At 42.6% G+C, this 16,730-nt stretch overlaps 1 protein-coding gene across 9 annotated transcripts in view; it reads left to right on the top strand.

Moving 5' to 3' along the window:
• SHISAL1 (shisa like 1) overlaps positions 1-16,730 on the top strand; it is a 183,895-nt gene that overhangs the window by 94,515 nt on the left and 72,650 nt on the right. For 2 of the 9 annotated variants that reach the window (XM_072357850.1, XM_072357778.1), the window contains exon 1: positions 12,283-12,454. The exons of 2 other annotated variants lie outside the window; for them this stretch is intronic. The gene's annotated coding sequence lies outside the window, so the exon portion shown is untranslated. 5 more of the 9 variants (XM_072357796.1, XM_072357787.1, XM_072357818.1 and 2 more) reach the window with 5 other exon arrangements.

The raw sequence follows: 16,730 nt of genomic DNA, 5'->3' as shown, positions 1-16,730 counted from the left end.
CTATGAACCACATTTTCCTTTTTCCACCTGTACAGCCACACAGAATATTGCAACTTCAGCTCAGAGGTGTGAAAATCCAGTGTGGTCCTTCTCAGAAGAAGTTAACAGTGTCCATATTAATGGAAAAATGCATCCAGTTCCCCCCAGAAGAAACCAGGGAAGACGTGTTTCCCATGAGGGACTTAGCAGTTTTGCCTTTAGCAGTGGTCTGTGTGGATTTGTCCTGCTGCATGTTAGGGAGAATTTAATCCTCTTGTACTGTTTCCAGGAGAAAAAGTAGCATTCTGGAGAAAATACATTGCATTCAGGAGCTCAGATACTTGGATTACACTATCATGGTGTTTACTGACATAGAATTACTCAGGTTGGAAAAGACCTCAAAGATCATCAGGTCCAGCCGCAGCCTAACCATAGTACCCTAACTCTAACAATCCTCTGCTAAATCATTTCTCTGAGCACTGTATCCAAACAGCTCTTAAACATATACAGGGATGGTGATTCAACCACCTCCCTGGGGAGCCTATTGCACTGTTTAACTACCCTTTCTGTAAAGAAGTGTTTCCTAATGTCCAACCTAAACTTACCTTGGCGTAACTTGAGGCCATTTCCCCTTGTCCTGTCACCTGTCACCAGTGAGAAGAGACCTGCCCCACTCTCACTGTAAGCACCCTTCAGATACTGGAAGAGAGTGATAAGGTCTCCCCTCAGCATCCTTTTCCCCAGACTAAACAGCCCCAGCTCCCTCAGCCTCTCCTCATAGGGTTAATTTTCCAAGCCCTTCACGAGCCTCGTTGCCCTTCTCTGGACCTGCTCCAGTACCTCCATGTCTTTTTTGTACTGAGGTGCCCAAAACTGGACACAGTACTCGAGGTGAGGCCTCACCAATGCTGAGTACAGGGGCAGGATGACTTCCTTAGTCCTGCTCACCACACTATTCTTGATACAAGCCAGGATGCCATTGGTCCTCTTGGCCACCTGGGCACACTGCTGGCTCATATTCAGACAACTGTCCATCAGCACACCAAGGTCCCTTTCCATTAGGCAGCTTTCCAGCCACACCTCCCCAAGCCTGTAGGGTTGCCTGGGATTGCAGTGACCAAAATGCAGGACCCGACACTTGGCCCTATTGAAACTCATGCTGTTAACCTTGGCCCATCGATCCAGTCTATCTAGGTCCCTCTGTAGTGCCCTTCTCCCCTCTGGCAGATCAACACTTCCTCCAATGTGTTGACATTTTTTTAATTTATGGTTCAGATAATCTTTCTTCTATACTTTCAGAGTCTAGTGGACAACAGCACGAAAGCTCCTTTCTTTGAGTAAAATTGACTGGAAGGCATTTATATATCAGGGTTTCTGAATCCTGTTGCATGGACACTCATGCTAATGGGAGCACGGAAATATAGTATCCAATTTAGGAACATCTTCTTGAATTCATTTAATCATTCAAGTTGCATTGTGTCAGACAAGGTGATGCTGTCTGCCTAGCCAAGGAGACTTTGTGCATTGAAGTTCTTGCACAATCCTCTGATTGTTCTTTCAAAATTATGATTGAATTCTGAGAAAGTACATTAAATACACTTTGTCATTACACAGAGACACAGAGCTAGTTAAAACATGCCTGCTAGAAGACAGCTAGAATAAGCCCTCATAGTAACTTAAAACAATAGTAAGATATAGATGCAAATATACATAAAATGCCAAAGGAAATTACTGTCTTTAATAAATATTTCTTACACAATTTGCAATTCAAATGTTATACTGATGTGTGGGCGCTTGAGAGACCTAAAATAAAAATGACTGTAAAATAACTATTTTTATTGCAAACAGAAAGAAATGTACAAGGTAATCAAACAGCATATACAATGAAAGTAAATTAGATTTCTGAAACTATTCCTGTTTTTAGTGACTCCCACATGGCATTTGCAACACAAACAAACTCACTTATTCTACAAGTAGCAGTCCAAAACCTTACATCTCCCACACTACCTTTATACCACTCTAAAGCCACAGGTAACATTTAGTTGATGTCTTTCCAGCTAGCTTGCAAAGGGACATTGTCACCCTTCATCTACATCTAAGCTGAGCTAAACAAACTAGGAGAGTTGGGCATGGACAGAATATAAATTAATACTTTGAGCTAGGCAAAGAGCAAAATCAGGCCCAGCCAGCTGCACGTGAAAAAGCATCATCTCCAGACTGCTCTGATATGTCAGAGGACAGTCAAAATAACATAGAAGAAATCTTAACCTGACATGTTAAGACAATTCTTTTCCTTTATAAAAAACAATATACTTTTATGTTTTAATCAAAATACCCAATTACATGTGAGACAGGCTAGAATTAGTGTTGGAAGGCAGGAGATTTTACCTCAGTGGTGATTGCACAATCAATAAGTAAACAGAGGTTAAACATATGTTTGGTTAAGAAAGATTATTGTGATGGAAAGACAAGTAACAATAAATGGAAATGCTCACTGATGTTGAAGGCTCACAGTAAAACAAAGGAGCAATCTCCAGAGACAGATCCTTCCTTAAATGGGATCTAGGAAAGGTGCAGCCAGGCTCCCCCCCTTCCAGTAGCACAGATGAACTGCCTTCACCTGTGCTCCCACAGCTGACTCATTACTTGCCTGTGGTAATCCATCAGTGGTTCAGTCCATGATCAACAGTTCCTATACAGTGATTCATAACAAACTGATCAGGCCAGATTGATTTCCTGGGATACATTTTAACTAATGGCTTTCATTTCTCAGTATTCTTCAGTATTTTGGCTTTCTAAATATTTTTGACTTAGCAGCATCAAGAAGACTTGGAACTTACGTATTCTGAGTTCCCCTCCTGCCTCTTCCATCATTTCCTTGGGTGATCCCAAACAAGTTACTTCATTAATTTTAATTGGATGCTGTCATGAGGAAAGACTGGGCCGCAAGTTTGCAGGCGTTCAATCCTGGTTCAGGCAAATGCCTAGTAATCCTAGTGGGACATCTTTCTGTGTCAGGACTGCAGGATCTGCCACAACTGCATGTGCTTAAAAGGCTGCAACAGTTGGATGTTGATTCTGGTCCCATGAAGATTTATTAGAATCTGCTATTAATACTTAACCTCATATCTGCAACTTGAGCATATTCAAAAATGGCCTTCTCAGCCCTTACCAATTGATACCAATCACAGCAGGAACTATCAGCTGAATCTGTATTTATTCTAGCAGCTCTGCCTAAACCACCCAGATTCTGGGCAAGCCTTGGCAAAGAAGGAAAAAGCAGAAAATAATGTGTGACTTTTTTACCTACTGTTGTGCAGCACTAGACACCGGTTTCCCAGAAAATCTTATTATCTTGTCCCCATCTCAAACTGGGCTGTGACCAACCTGAGAGAAGAATAACGCTATACTGACTTCGTTTGTAGATCCAGCCAAATCTCTCCTTCAGTAGAAAGGACTAGAGGCAGTTTAAATAATTCTTACAAGACTCTTAAGAATACTGCAAATAAATGGAATGCATCACAGTGTGAGAGTGCCTGATTTGCATATCTTTGTAGAGCAAATATTGCTAATATAAGTAAAGCAGTAACAATCACTGATTAAACCGTATCATTTTAGATGCATGCAAGAGTACAAGAAGAATATATGAAAAATCTGTGAAAAAAAAAAAAATATTAGAACTGTGTAAAATAAAGACAGAAGAGATATTATTATGCCCTACTGCAACTATTTGCAATTCCTCTCGCACTCAGTTCTGGTCCTCAGTAGACTAGGACAAGCACTTGCCATGTGGGAGGGATGAGGGGGATGTATTTGTGAACATTTGCTTTCACAACTGAGAAATAGCTCTGAAAATATTTGTGACTTCTTTTTATTTACTTATCTGTACATTTTCCTTTGCAAGTGTTTTTGACTCAAGAGAGTGTCTGGAATTTCATTGCATATGTCTGGTCATGCTGGTAGCAATCCCTAGCTACCTTTAGCATGAGTGTCCACACAACAGGATTCAGAAACCCTGACGTGTAAATGCCACCATGCATTTGGGTAAGAGAGAATTGTGGTCACTATCACCATAATTAACATTAAAAAACATAAGATTTCTACTTCTGAACACGTGTCATGCAGGAGCCTTTAAAACCTTGGTTTTCATATCAGCCCTTACAGTTCCCTGCATGTTATATCTTCAGTTGCTTCTCTTCTGCCTTGACTTTCCCTATAATTCTACATTTCTTCCCTTTGCATCTGCAACCCCTTATCTCCTTCTTATCTTTCCAACCTCTGTTCTCCTGCAAAACCTGCCTTTTCTCTTTTCCCAAGCCTCTCCCTTCCCACATACTTCCCAGAGATCCAAGTTGCTCTCCCTGTTCATGCACGAAGGGAAGCTCAGTGCAAAGGATATTACTCAGTGGTTCAGGCAACCTGAATATGACAGAATACCAAAATGATGTGTTTTCTGGAAAAATACAGAATTTATTCCACAAGAAAGAAAAATATTTTAACCTAGATAAATCAAAATCTCCCCAGTAAAGCAGCATTCAAAACAGTCCTCTTTTTTTATGACAATCATGGAAAAATAACCTTAATATTATGACATCAAATAGCTGGTTACTACTTCCATAAGCTGATATTATTTAATATATTTCATCCTGAAAAAACTCCGTCTCTGCACACAAAACACCATAGCTCTACAACCATCATTTAGCAAGGGTAGCAAAACTGAAACATCTTGTTAGACTTGTGTTGAACAGAAAAGAACTCTAGGTTTTCTTAAGTCTTACTCATAATCCTTTCCCACAAGAAGAAGAGCAAGATTTATCTTGCTGAGACAGAAGTGGCTGAGTTTCAACATGTGCTTCAGAAAGTGCAAGAACTTCTAATGCACTCAGGTCACCTCTGCTTGCTTTCTCCCTGGGTTTGACTCCCAGCCCATTAGTCAAAACAATTTGTTTTCTGTCAGTGATGTGCAGTGTCTTAATGTTGGTATAGCACATAAAATATTATTATTATTATCCTCAAGATAAACACAGTGCATGGTTAAGGGACTGAAATGCCAAGTAACCTACTTCAGTTCCTATTCACAAATAAAAAGGTTTCTGGAATAAATATGCAAGAAGGGAAAGGAGCAGCATGAAGCAAGCAGATTTGTATTGAAGTTGCACTTCAAAGTGGAGATAACATTTTCTAATACATCTGTGACCCAGATCCTCAAGGAGATGTAGAAGTTTTACTCCCATGCCTAAATCATATTAAGGTTATGAGTAGGGATTACTTAGAAGGATGGCTAAAACTCTGTCCTCCAGACTATAGTGTATTCCTTTAAGGAAAGGCTTGCAAAGGGGAAAATGCTTTAGAGAGTACTACAGTGCATAACAGAGAAATGAAAACATTGTACAAACTCCTGAGAATGACTAGGAAATAGCTGTGTAATGGTGAAAGTACTGGTGCAGCTTGGTTTACTGGCTCTTCATATGTATTTCTGTAAATGATTGAAGTAAGGAAGGGAAGTGATTGTCTCACTCTAAGCTGCAATAGCACCGACTCATTAATGTGTGCAGTTCTGGTTGCCACGGTACAAAAAGGACATAAAACTACTGGAGAGTGCCCAAAGGAGCGTTACAAAGATGGCAAAGAGATTAGAGGGCAGAATGTCTGAGGAGCGGCTAAGGTCCCTTGGTGTGCTCAGCCCAGAGGAGCTAAAGGAGGCCTGACGGCAACTGCAGCTCCTCACAGGGAGCAGAGGGGCAGCACTGAGCTCTGCTCTGTGTGACAGCGACAGGGCCCGAGGGAACGGCATGGAGATGCATCAGGGAAGGGGCAACTGGGGGTTAGGGATAGGCTCTCCACCTGGAACAGGCTGCCCAGAGCAGTGGGTATGGCCCCAAGATGCCAGAGTTAAAGGAGCATTTGGACAACGCTCTCAGACATAGGGTTTGAATTTTGTGTGGTCCTGTGCAGAGCCAGCAGTTGGGCTCAGTGAGCCTTAGGGTTCTCTTTCAACATGGGATATTCTATGATTCTGCGATTCTACGTGCAGAAGGGAGGATTCAACAGGAACATGAGGAAGAAATAAGCCATCACAGCGAGATTCCATTTCAGGCAGGAGACGAATTGTTCTGTGGAGTTAAAGGAACCTCTGCATCCTTTCCTGGCCCATCAGTAACGAATCCTAAACAGAATGACGGAATATTGTTCTGGACGTAATTGGCTATTAGTCCACAGAGGTTTTAGATTACCAACCACTCTCATTAATAGTACAGATATTTTTATTGTATACAAATCCCTAGCACGAGGTTGGCAGCCTAGGGCCTGTGAACGTGGAACACTGTGCAAAAGAAGTCTATTTACATGATGGTCTTACAGTTTATTTTTGCTGTGTCATTTCTCCGCACTGACAGATTCCAGAGAAATTGACTATAAAGGAAAACGTAAGCAACTCTGTGAATTGTACTTCAGTCTCTGGATTCAGCTCACCTCTTAAAAGTCCTCTGACCCAGCTTTTGCAGTTGATTGCATTACTATAGAAAAATCCCTTTATTGGTAGCTCTGTTACGTATTTCTCATTCAATTACTTTTTCTTTTTTTTTTTTTTTTCCACCCAGTTGAGAATATCAACTTCAGGCAATATTCCCAGTGATATGTTGAGACATAAACAATGCAAATCTTTACTGTAGTAGAAAGAGGAGGGACATTCAATATCTTGGCTTCTTCTGCTGAGCGGTACATTTTGACACTTTCAATGTTTTAGGTTTTCTCTCTTAATAACAGGGATTAATATAATGTGCCTACAAAGAGATTATGTGAATGAATTACACGGGAGATTAGGGGGATATCTCATTTTGTGTGCCCATCAAAATAAAACCTCTCCTGTCTTAAAGAAAAACAGCCTTCCTTCTCTCTCTCATTACACCAGATCATTGATTGCACTACAGCAACCACTGGATTGGAGACTGGTGAACCTAATCTATGTTCCTAGCAAAATCCTAGACAATCTATCATGCAAAGGTCACTTATTCCAGCTAAGAAGTTGGGACATACATTCAGTCCCATGTGCCTGCAGCCCATCTCACTTGTGCCACACGTCTCTACCAGATTCCAAACCCCTTAAAGTGAGCCTGCCATCAGGGTTTTAACTGCAGGAGAGCTCCTGTTGGCTCATGTTAAGCAAGTTGCAACAATGCCAATTCCTTCTTCCTTGAAGAATCTTAAAATAGCTTACAAACAGTGTGTCCCCAGCGCATCTGGGAGAACAGGTATATTTTTGTGGCTATGTTATGGGTAGCTAAACTAAAATGTTATCCACTCTTCAAGGGTATTCAGAGAATCGGGGGAAACAACAATTCCCAAGATTGTGCAGTAACCACAAGAAAACCTACCCTATTTGCTATTCTCCCTGCCTTGGTTTAGTATTTCCTATTAAAATATAGTCATCAGACATCTGTTTGGCTCCTTCCATGTCAAGGATAGCAGACTCCTCTAAAAACTGTAAAAGATACCACTCAGCAGCCGCAGTTCCACCCCTTAAGTGCAGCCTTATTGAAGCTGAAATGTAGCCACTGCTAAGCAATCCAGCTCTGTGTAATCCCTGTCAGGAAGCGAACAGTGACAAAATGAAACTTCTGGAAAAAGTATTAGCTGAGACACATTGTACAGTAGTTTAAAACATCAATTGTAGAGAATATAAAACTTGTCCCAGTGTTTGCTGACTTTTCCCTTCGCACTTCTCCATCTAATTAGAATAACTTCACTTACATTGCAATTTTTCTCCATCACTTATAGTTTCCTTATTAAGGATTCCATATTGAAGTCCAAAAACTGCATCTAGGTGCATCTTTTTTTTTACAGAACTGGAAGGTTTGTCTGGGCCATGTGGCCACAAAGACCTGCTGCGGTATTATAGAGCCAATTCTTTTTCTTCCTTTCCACTCCCTTCCTCCAATCTTCACCGACTCAGAGTTAAGTGGTCCTGTCTAGCTCTGAGTTCTCTGGAGCCTGTTCCTTCTCTGCCATGTGCAGGATGATTCAGAAGGGTGGATTGTCTCTGAAAAAAAAAAAGTTAAGAAGATCCCTTTTTGCTTTTCATGTCAGACAGGAGCACTGCTCCAGCTCTTTACCTTCTGCTTTACAAGCCCATTGTAACCCCATAAAAAGCACAGATAGGTCTATTAACCTTTTGGGAACAATGAAAATCATACATTTTCTCTTAGATATTCAGTGGAAAAGGAAAGAGCAAAAAGTATCTAAAAGAAAGAAAAGATGTAAGCTAGGCTGGGGATGGTCCCACGTAGCTGTTGCAGGATAACCAACCCACTGCATAATGTTTCTATGACAAGTGCTAATGGGTTTTAAATGTCAGGTGCTGTAGTGTAGCCCATCATCTACGCAAAGAAATAACCAGTATTTTTTTTATTTGCTTCACAAAAATAGTTCCCCTCCTGTCGCTGCCTGCTGAACAGCACCTGCCTGGGGTGCACGTGAGTGGGAGAGAAGTGCTGCAGTCTGACTTGCTTGGCAATCAGATGGAGTTCTGCATTCCCTGCATGTCCTTCCCTCCTTGATTATAGGATTAATGTCAGTCCCAGGTATCAGGGTGTGTTCTGAGGTGAATTTACCAGTACAAATCCTTGCCACGATCCATCACCAGCACTGTGTAAAGCTGTGACTCATTCTGCTTCCCTGGACAGGGGCTTGAAAGTAAAAATGTATATTCGTGTACATGTGCATATCTGCATGTATTTACTCCTCTGTAAATCACAGGACCGTGCCTGCTTGCACTGCTATCACTGAGTGTTGTTTTACCTTTGGTATCTTATGTTTGTTTGTTTGTCTGTTTGTTTTTTAATGTTTCTTTCGGAAGGCTAAGCAAATTAAAACAGTAACAAAATGTCTTAGCTATAGCTAATCCTTCCAAAGTCATTGCTCCAGTAATGCTCACAGAAGTATATGCCAGTGGTTTTGATTCTCACCCATGTTAAGTATCAGTTTCTTCTTGCAAATAGCACGTACATATACGTGTTCATGAATACACTGCTTGGAGAGAAATAGTAAGGTCTGTCCCTGAGTCATTTCCTTGACATTTGGTTTTGAAAAACATCTTTGGCAATTATTCAGGACCATGTGGTAGCCAGGGCTACATCCAAACCACCTGAGTTTGGACTTCCCTGTTGGCAGTCAGCGCTCTGATTATTAATTCACTACAGATGTCAACACTTCTCATCTAATGCTCTGAGTATAACTTGTTAGCATGCAAGTGCCTCACAAAAAATTGCATGGAAGTTCCCCCTCGATGATATTCAAAGATGAGTCGTAAAAGATGGCTGAAACGATACTAGAACACTGTCTCTTTTCCAAACACAGTGTGGAAACTCTGTGTGTTCCATGTCATAACAGTCCAATGAAAGCTATTCAAAGTAGCAAAGGTGAATTAGCCACTTCAGAAATGAATCTGATACTGACATATCTATACTTTTGTGCTTATAGGGCATTATTAAGATTCCCTTGGATGGCATAGTAACAAAGCAGCGTATATGATATTAGTTACACAGAGGGCAAAAACACATGGTATTGCAAGGATGGAACACTACATCCTTGTTGGGTTTGGCAGAGCGTGATCCTTAGTGATGAAAACCTGAGAAACTTGGGGTCGATCCTACAAAGGCTTACACATATGCTTATCTTTATGCATAACTTGTGTGTGCAAATCATTCCACTTGGCCTCTGCCATGTCTGCTTCAGCACAGTGTTCTGTGCTTTAAAGCCTGAGGTGTGATCTTGCCATTACTGGAGTTAGTGGATGGGACTTTCACTGTGAGCCAAGTTATCTGCGTGAGCCAGCATCACTGTTCTGGACATGGCTAACATAGTAAATTAGCTACACAGATGTTGTGAACTTTAAAATAGTGCTTTCCTTTTGGTTTGGGACGAGAAAGAAATCTAAATCTACAGTTAGTAATGCTACACAGGTTTGTGAATATATTGTTGACTATGGTATCATCTCAAGGCACAAATGAGGTTCCCATTCAAGGCCTTCTTTATACCACAAAGTCACAAGCAATTGCTGCCTGGAATGCAACCATATTTTTTTGGTATTTTTATACAGAACTCTGTATTTGAAATCTTGAAATGGTGTAAGTTTGAAATAGTTTGGGCTTCATTGGGAGCTCTGTCACCATCAGACCTTGATCCTAATATCAGCTTCAGCACTAGTTTAGGTAGGGGTGAGAGGATGCATCAGTCGCTTCTCCTCTTTTTGGTTTAGTGTCACTCTCCTTAGCAAGGCATGTACTTCAAGTCTACACAGTGACTGAAGTTGTGATTTTAGAGATGTTATTGTATGGGACATCAGTGCTAGAGCAGGAAGACTTGTCACTATTTAAGAAAAAAAACAGTATAAATTTTATATTTACTGCACAAGAGCCATAGCATTGAATAGATGATGATGAGGCACTTGGGACACAGGCAAATGCCTGCTGCATTTGGAATTAGCACAGGATGGTCAAATCTCTGATCAGGATTTAATTTCCATTTCTTGCCCTAATTTGCAACTAAAGGGCCCATGGGTTTGGGAGCTGACCAGCTGAAGGCTCACACCAGTAAAAGTCCAGTATTTCCTTCTGTCCTGAAAAAAGAGTCAAAGATACACATCTTCCCTCCTGCTTTTTCCTCTCGTGCATACATGCATTCCACATTGTCTGCTCCTCAGGAAATAGGCATAAATAATCCACAATCATTTGTGTCTTCTTTAAGGGAGCTTTTCCTTTGATCTCTAAGGACAATGGAGTGAAAGCGTCACTCTAATAGAGAAGCCCAGAAAGGAAACAGGAATGTCTGAAGCCTGAGCATCTCCCTACATGAGAGTGGCTGTGAATCTGCATCCACGTGGGGAGAGGTTCCATGCTACCATCTGCTTAAGAAAAATAAATGGAAGAAATAGGAAACGGTTCATTGCTTTTGTCCTATCAGGGCTGAGTTAAATTGAGGTATCAGCCCTACCACAGAATCATAGGCAAAACAACAAACGTTATTAACTGCTGGTCCGCCATTCCTGTGCTCTGTAATTATTTTATGAAAGAACAGCAGCACCCACCTAGCCATAAGGAATTGTATCTGGTGTCTGGAGAAGAATTAGTCCCACTGGGACAGTATAGCCTAGTTTCATGTGGCTGCGTAACGAGGGATCCTCCTGCAAAAAGCTGGCACAAGATGACAGGGGGCTTTGATTTCTGTTTGGAATCATTCAGCTTACAGATTTAAACAACTGGCTGAGTTTGGTGATGCGAAGAGAGCGAGAGCTTATATTGCTGTCTGATTTCAGAGGTACATCTGCAGCTGCTCCTTTCCGTGTGCAACACCTGTGCAAAAAGTGCACTTCACTTGCTCGGATATCCAAAGCATACCTTCAGCCGGGGATATCAATCAGCATATGTCAGGGAGAGAGATCCCGCCTGTAGGGAAGCAGTTAGAGCCTGAACACTGTGTTATCCGGCCACCTCATTTAGCATAGCTCCATCCCCAAACAGTAAATAACGTACATGTGGTGGGCATGAGTCATCGCTCCCGCAACCGCGTCAGCGGAGCTCCCTGCTCTGCACGGTTTACGCATTAAAGTGTAAATGAAAGAGAGCTTTTATTTTACATCGAATCCGTACGAGAGACCATTCCGAGGCAGTGGCTTATAGGGCCGTCTCCTCCGCGATCGCGGCTCCTGTTGGGCCGGGCGGCTGCGACACAAGAGGAGGGCGGGCGGAGGGAAGCTTTGCCATTTTTAGCAAAGTGAGCCCGTAAAGCGGCGTGCACCCTCCTCTTCCTCTCTCGGAGTTGCTTTGTCTTACGGAGGTAGGCTCTGCTACAGCAGCAGTGCGGCTCTATAGACCGCATGGAGCTCCCGGTCTCCTGGAGTCACGCCGTTAGCGAGCAGCGCCCGGCTGCTGTCCGGCTCAAGCCGCCCCTGTGGTACCGTTAGGAAGGGGCCGTGCGGTGCCCGCCCCGCAAGACCGAGGCGAAGCGCTGGCGGCTGCGGCCCCACCCTGAGGCGCCGTCCCGCCTCGGAGCTCCGCACCTCCCGTTCTCAGTCGTGGGGAGCTGCACCTGGCCCGGCCGTCCTTCCCAGCTGGTCGGGGGAAGTTTGCGGGCGGGACGATCGCAGCCGGCAGCCGGTGCGGGGAGAGGCGGAGCTGGCGATCCGGCGTTCCTCCCGTCGCACACAGGGGCCGCGCGTGAGAGAGCCGGCCCAGGTGGAGGGAGAGCGGCTGGTTGGGGCGGGGCGAGGGAGGGCGGCGGGAGAACGCGGAGGTGGGGACGCGGGCGGGGACGCGGAGCCGGGCGATGGGGTGGGAGGTGGAGGTTCCGGAGCGCCTCGTCCCCCGGCTCGGACTCTGACGTGCTGCCTCGGCAGCGGCTCAGCGCCGGCTGCGGGCTGCCCCCGAGGCTTTCCCGTGCGACCATCGGAAAAAGTGCCCCGGGAGCGACTGGGTGCCAGGTGAGCGGACCGCATGTCGGGGTGCTTTCGCTGTTTAGGGGTTGTGCTTTACCCGTTGGTTCCCGGGCGCTACCTGCCACGCTCCGGAAACTTTGTGCGGTGTGCGAGCGGCCGGGGGCGGCTGGTTGGTTTGGCCACGAGCCGGGCTACTGGCAGCGAGATTGTTGTGTGTGCATTGGGCTTGTGAATCAATATTGATCTGCGGGACTCAGGTATTAACCGCTTGCGTCTTAGAAGGCTCATTAGTGGTGACTCGTTTCCATGACAACGGGACCCCTCTGAGGCTTCGGGGTTATTGGTTTGCCCGCCGTCGTTTCTTTCCTGTTCGTGAGATGGATTCATGCCACTGTCGTGTTTTGCCGCCGAGAAGGAAAACAAGCAATAAAGCCGGAGCGATCCGCGGCCCCAGTTCAGCGTTCTCGGCTGCGGTGCCTTCCTTAACGATGCATGGACGGGACTGAGCAGTAGTGTGAGTTGTGTTAGATCTCTCAGTGTTTGTTTTACTTCTCTAACCGTAAAGCTCAGACTAAAACATAGTTTGAATCGTCACCTGCTCCAGTTCTTCAAGACGCGAGTACTGGGGAAGTGCGATGTTCGTTGTCTTTGTGTGTCGTTGATGAGCTCGGATTTCCCCCTCCCTCCTCCCCCCCCCCCCCCCCCCCCTCAAATCCGAGTGGCTCTGTGCTGGGATCTCTGTAGTTTATTGCTGCAGCACAGAAGTGGGGATCGGCTTCTTGACTTACTGTGTAACTTTGTCACCTTCTTGTGGTGTGACCTTGACAAGTCCTTAACTTCCCTGTAACCTCTGGGGTCTTAATAGGAGGAAACACTGCCCACTGGTACCTGTGGTGCTCTCAGCTAATCAGGCAAACGGTTCTTCTGAGGTGAAGTAGTGTTATATTTGAACATATCGTTTTGCTATGAGCAGTAAATGCATCCTTTGCATTCCTTTTCTGTAATGACCTAGGTGCAAATCTTCCCCTCCTTTTTTTTTTTTTTTCTTAATTCCAGTCTTTATTTAACATAGGGTGGTTACCCTACCTCTTCAAGATGCTCTCTCCTGTCATTATCCAGCTGAAATCAATAACTCTAATCCCATTTACGTGAACAACCAGTGACTGCCTTCTTATGTTAACTCTGTCGGGTTCAGGTAAAAATGGAACTCTTTGGCAGTTTTAAATTTGTAGGAATATCAACTATGACAAAGAGTGTACATCTAGCAAGGAGATAAAATAGCAGAGAAAGAAAATTCTGTAGAATTGACTGATGACGTTGGTCACTTAGAATTGCAACGAAAGAGGGACTGAAAAGCTTTTTTCTTTCTTGGGTGTTTTGTTTTGAGAGAGAGAGAATGAGCGCACGCTTTTAACTGTATGTCAAGTTAAACGTCTAAAATGGTTCCAACCAATTTTCATAGTTTTCCAAGAAACATTTTGATACATAGCATTCTTCATAGAAGCATTGAGAGGGAGTGTGTAAAATGCTTTAGGCTATATATTTCTAAACCTAAACAGTGCCTGACTGATGTTTGGCAATAAACATCTAAGGTGATAGCAGTAGTATGTTAGAATAGCAGGGGAACTTCAGTAGGAAGTGTACATTTCTTTGTTGAAATGCTCCTTTCAAGTGAATAAACCGTATCTGTTCTAAAATACGTATCTCCTTCATACCCTGAGGAAGAGCCTATCCCAAGCTCTGTTCAGCAAAGTGCTAAAACGTATGCCTCATTCCAAATGCATTAGTGTTCTCTAATATCAGCAGACAAACTGTGCTTCAAGCACTTACTTAAATATTCTAAAGAATCAAGCCTGTGACCTTGTCTTCTTAGCAGCTTGGAAGTGAAACATATGTCTGAAAACATCACTTAGGAACTGAGAACCTTCTGACCGTTACCAGACCTAGTGAAGAAACTTAATGACAAACCTACATAAAGAAAGAAAAAGAAATGACGTCTGAGTATCTCATCTCCTTTAGTTGTCACTGAATAATGCTTCTATATTGAACTATTAAATTTTTACTACTTAGTGCTGCATAGTTAATGCAGGTAGACAAAAAGTGAGCCAGGTTTTATTCTGTGCTTCGTGCCCTCTGTAAAGCTCAGTCTTCTATTACTTGTAGTAGTAAGACCAACAGGTATTCCATTTCAGTTCTCTGACCCTGGTTGCTATGAGAGGGCAGAGAAATATGTATTTCTTAAGACTGATAACAGAGTGGAAAGATACTTTCTATAAAGTCTGTATGATTTCTATAGTTGATTTTGAGGCTCCTATTCTCTGGAGTTGTCTAATTGTATGAGCTGCTACTGCTAAGGGTGTTCTGTTTGAAGAAGCAAAGGGTGGGGGAAGCAAATAGATATGAAGTCTAAACCCATAGTTGTAGATGATAATAAGAGTTCTATGTTTTACTATTCCAACATAAGTTGGTCACAATGCACTGGTTGTATTTTTTTTCATTTATATAAACGAAAGTGCTTCTGGGAGTGTTCATATCCAAGCTACATGCTGCTCAAGCTGTATGTCGCTTCAACTTTACTGACACGTAGAAGTAAACTTAGCATTGTTTGGTGTTGGAAGTCCTTCAGGTGGTTTGGGAAAGAAGTAAATACAGGAGATGGTTGAGCTACTTTCTCTGTAACTGATCTGCTTTGGGCAAATTGCTTTATCCCCCTATTTCATCTTTTCTCTGTTCATTGTCCCTCTACTTATCTTCAGTCTTGTTTGTTTGGAGTGTAGGTGCTTCAGTGTAAAATCTTCTTTTGTGCAGGTATGGTGCCCAGAGAGATCTCTGTTGGAGCAGCAAAATGTTACAGCAGTAAGATATGAGAAATGATAGGCAACATTTTTTTCTGTATCAGTCACCGAGCTGTTTATGAAAACTAGTTGCTGTCTGAGAGGCAGTAAGATTGTTACAGATCAGTGTGAAGGTATAATGGGGGGATTGTTTCTATTGCTTGTACCTTTCTGTTCCTTTTGCTAAAGCTTCTGGAGGAAAAGTTCACAGAATTTGAGCAGTGTCTCATTCCTGCTTTTCTTGTATATGTGTATGTTTGCTGTTGGGGTGAATGTACTAGGCTTCTGGAGGTAAAAACAATGCAGTCATAAATTAAAGATTTGCATGGTGGTGGTAGAAGGCTCGTCAACAGAAGAATTGAGCACTAAAGAAAGGAGTAGAATCCATATTATTTATTTTTTCTTTCTTTCTCTTTTTCCTGTGTTTGTAGGTGGGAGAAAGGCAGATGAGTTTCCAAGTATCCTTTTCAAGCTTATAAAGCACACAGCTTCATATAACAGCAGTAAGTAATGGCATTAGGAAGGTATGAGAGCTGTCGCTGTATTATTCCAGCTGGGAGCTTAATTATGCTCTCGATTAAACTACTGTAAGAATGTTTATACTTCAAAATATGATATACTTGGGGTAAATCCAGCTACAACTTTTTTGGTTTGGTCATACTTTTCAACATTACTCTCATAATGGATATTGGAGATTTCAGACAAACTGGGCTTTTAGGCTGAGGTCCTTTTCTAGGAAAGTTTTACAGATGAAAACTGATTTATTTATTTATTTATTTATTTTAAACTAATCGCATTTCTGCTGTAGATAATAGATTGACTTCTTTTGTCAGGATTTAGTTGAAAAAATAAAGTAAAATAAGGTGAGGAATACATTTTTTGCATATTATTGGAAGATGAAGTAAATCTCTTCCATTTTGTATTCTTCTTAAAGATGGGAACTTCTACATATGGAGATCTAGAAAAGCTCTTTTCCATCATTTCATTTACTTGCCTTGTTTTTAATGAGTTCTGTAGAACGATTTCAAAGTGACTAGAATTTTAAGGCATGAATATGAAACAACCCAAAGGATTTTTTGTTTTAAATATGCCTGGCAGAGGAAAGGACAGGTCTCTAAAACACTTGATGTTGCAAGTCTGCAAGCTGACCCTCATAAATTCACTAGTGACTTGGGAAACTTTGGACCTGGGTCTATTTCCTACTTATGAAATGGACAGGTGAAAGGATACATCAGCTTAAATTCGTTACCTCCAAATTTTATTGCTTAGGCAATGGAGTTCAGTGGCTGTAGGGCTCAGCCAGTGATCAATTTGTATGTCATTGCAGTATAAACTATAGGAACTCTGAAGAGAAAGGCAAATATTCCTTATCACAAAGTCCCACTGGATGTGATATGGACTCCTACATGAAGGAAGAGAATACATGGGAGCTTATACAGACTTAAAAATTCAGAAAGGCATATGGCACTCTGTGAAGACTGACATTT

Source organism: Excalfactoria chinensis, chromosome 1 (assembly GCF_039878825.1).
Source record: "Excalfactoria chinensis isolate bCotChi1 chromosome 1, bCotChi1.hap2, whole genome shotgun sequence".
Classification (NCBI taxonomy): Eukaryota; Metazoa; Chordata; class Aves; order Galliformes; family Phasianidae; genus Excalfactoria; species Excalfactoria chinensis.
The sequence above is the reverse complement of the archived record's forward strand: the minus strand, read 5'-3'. Positions and strand labels throughout refer to the sequence as shown.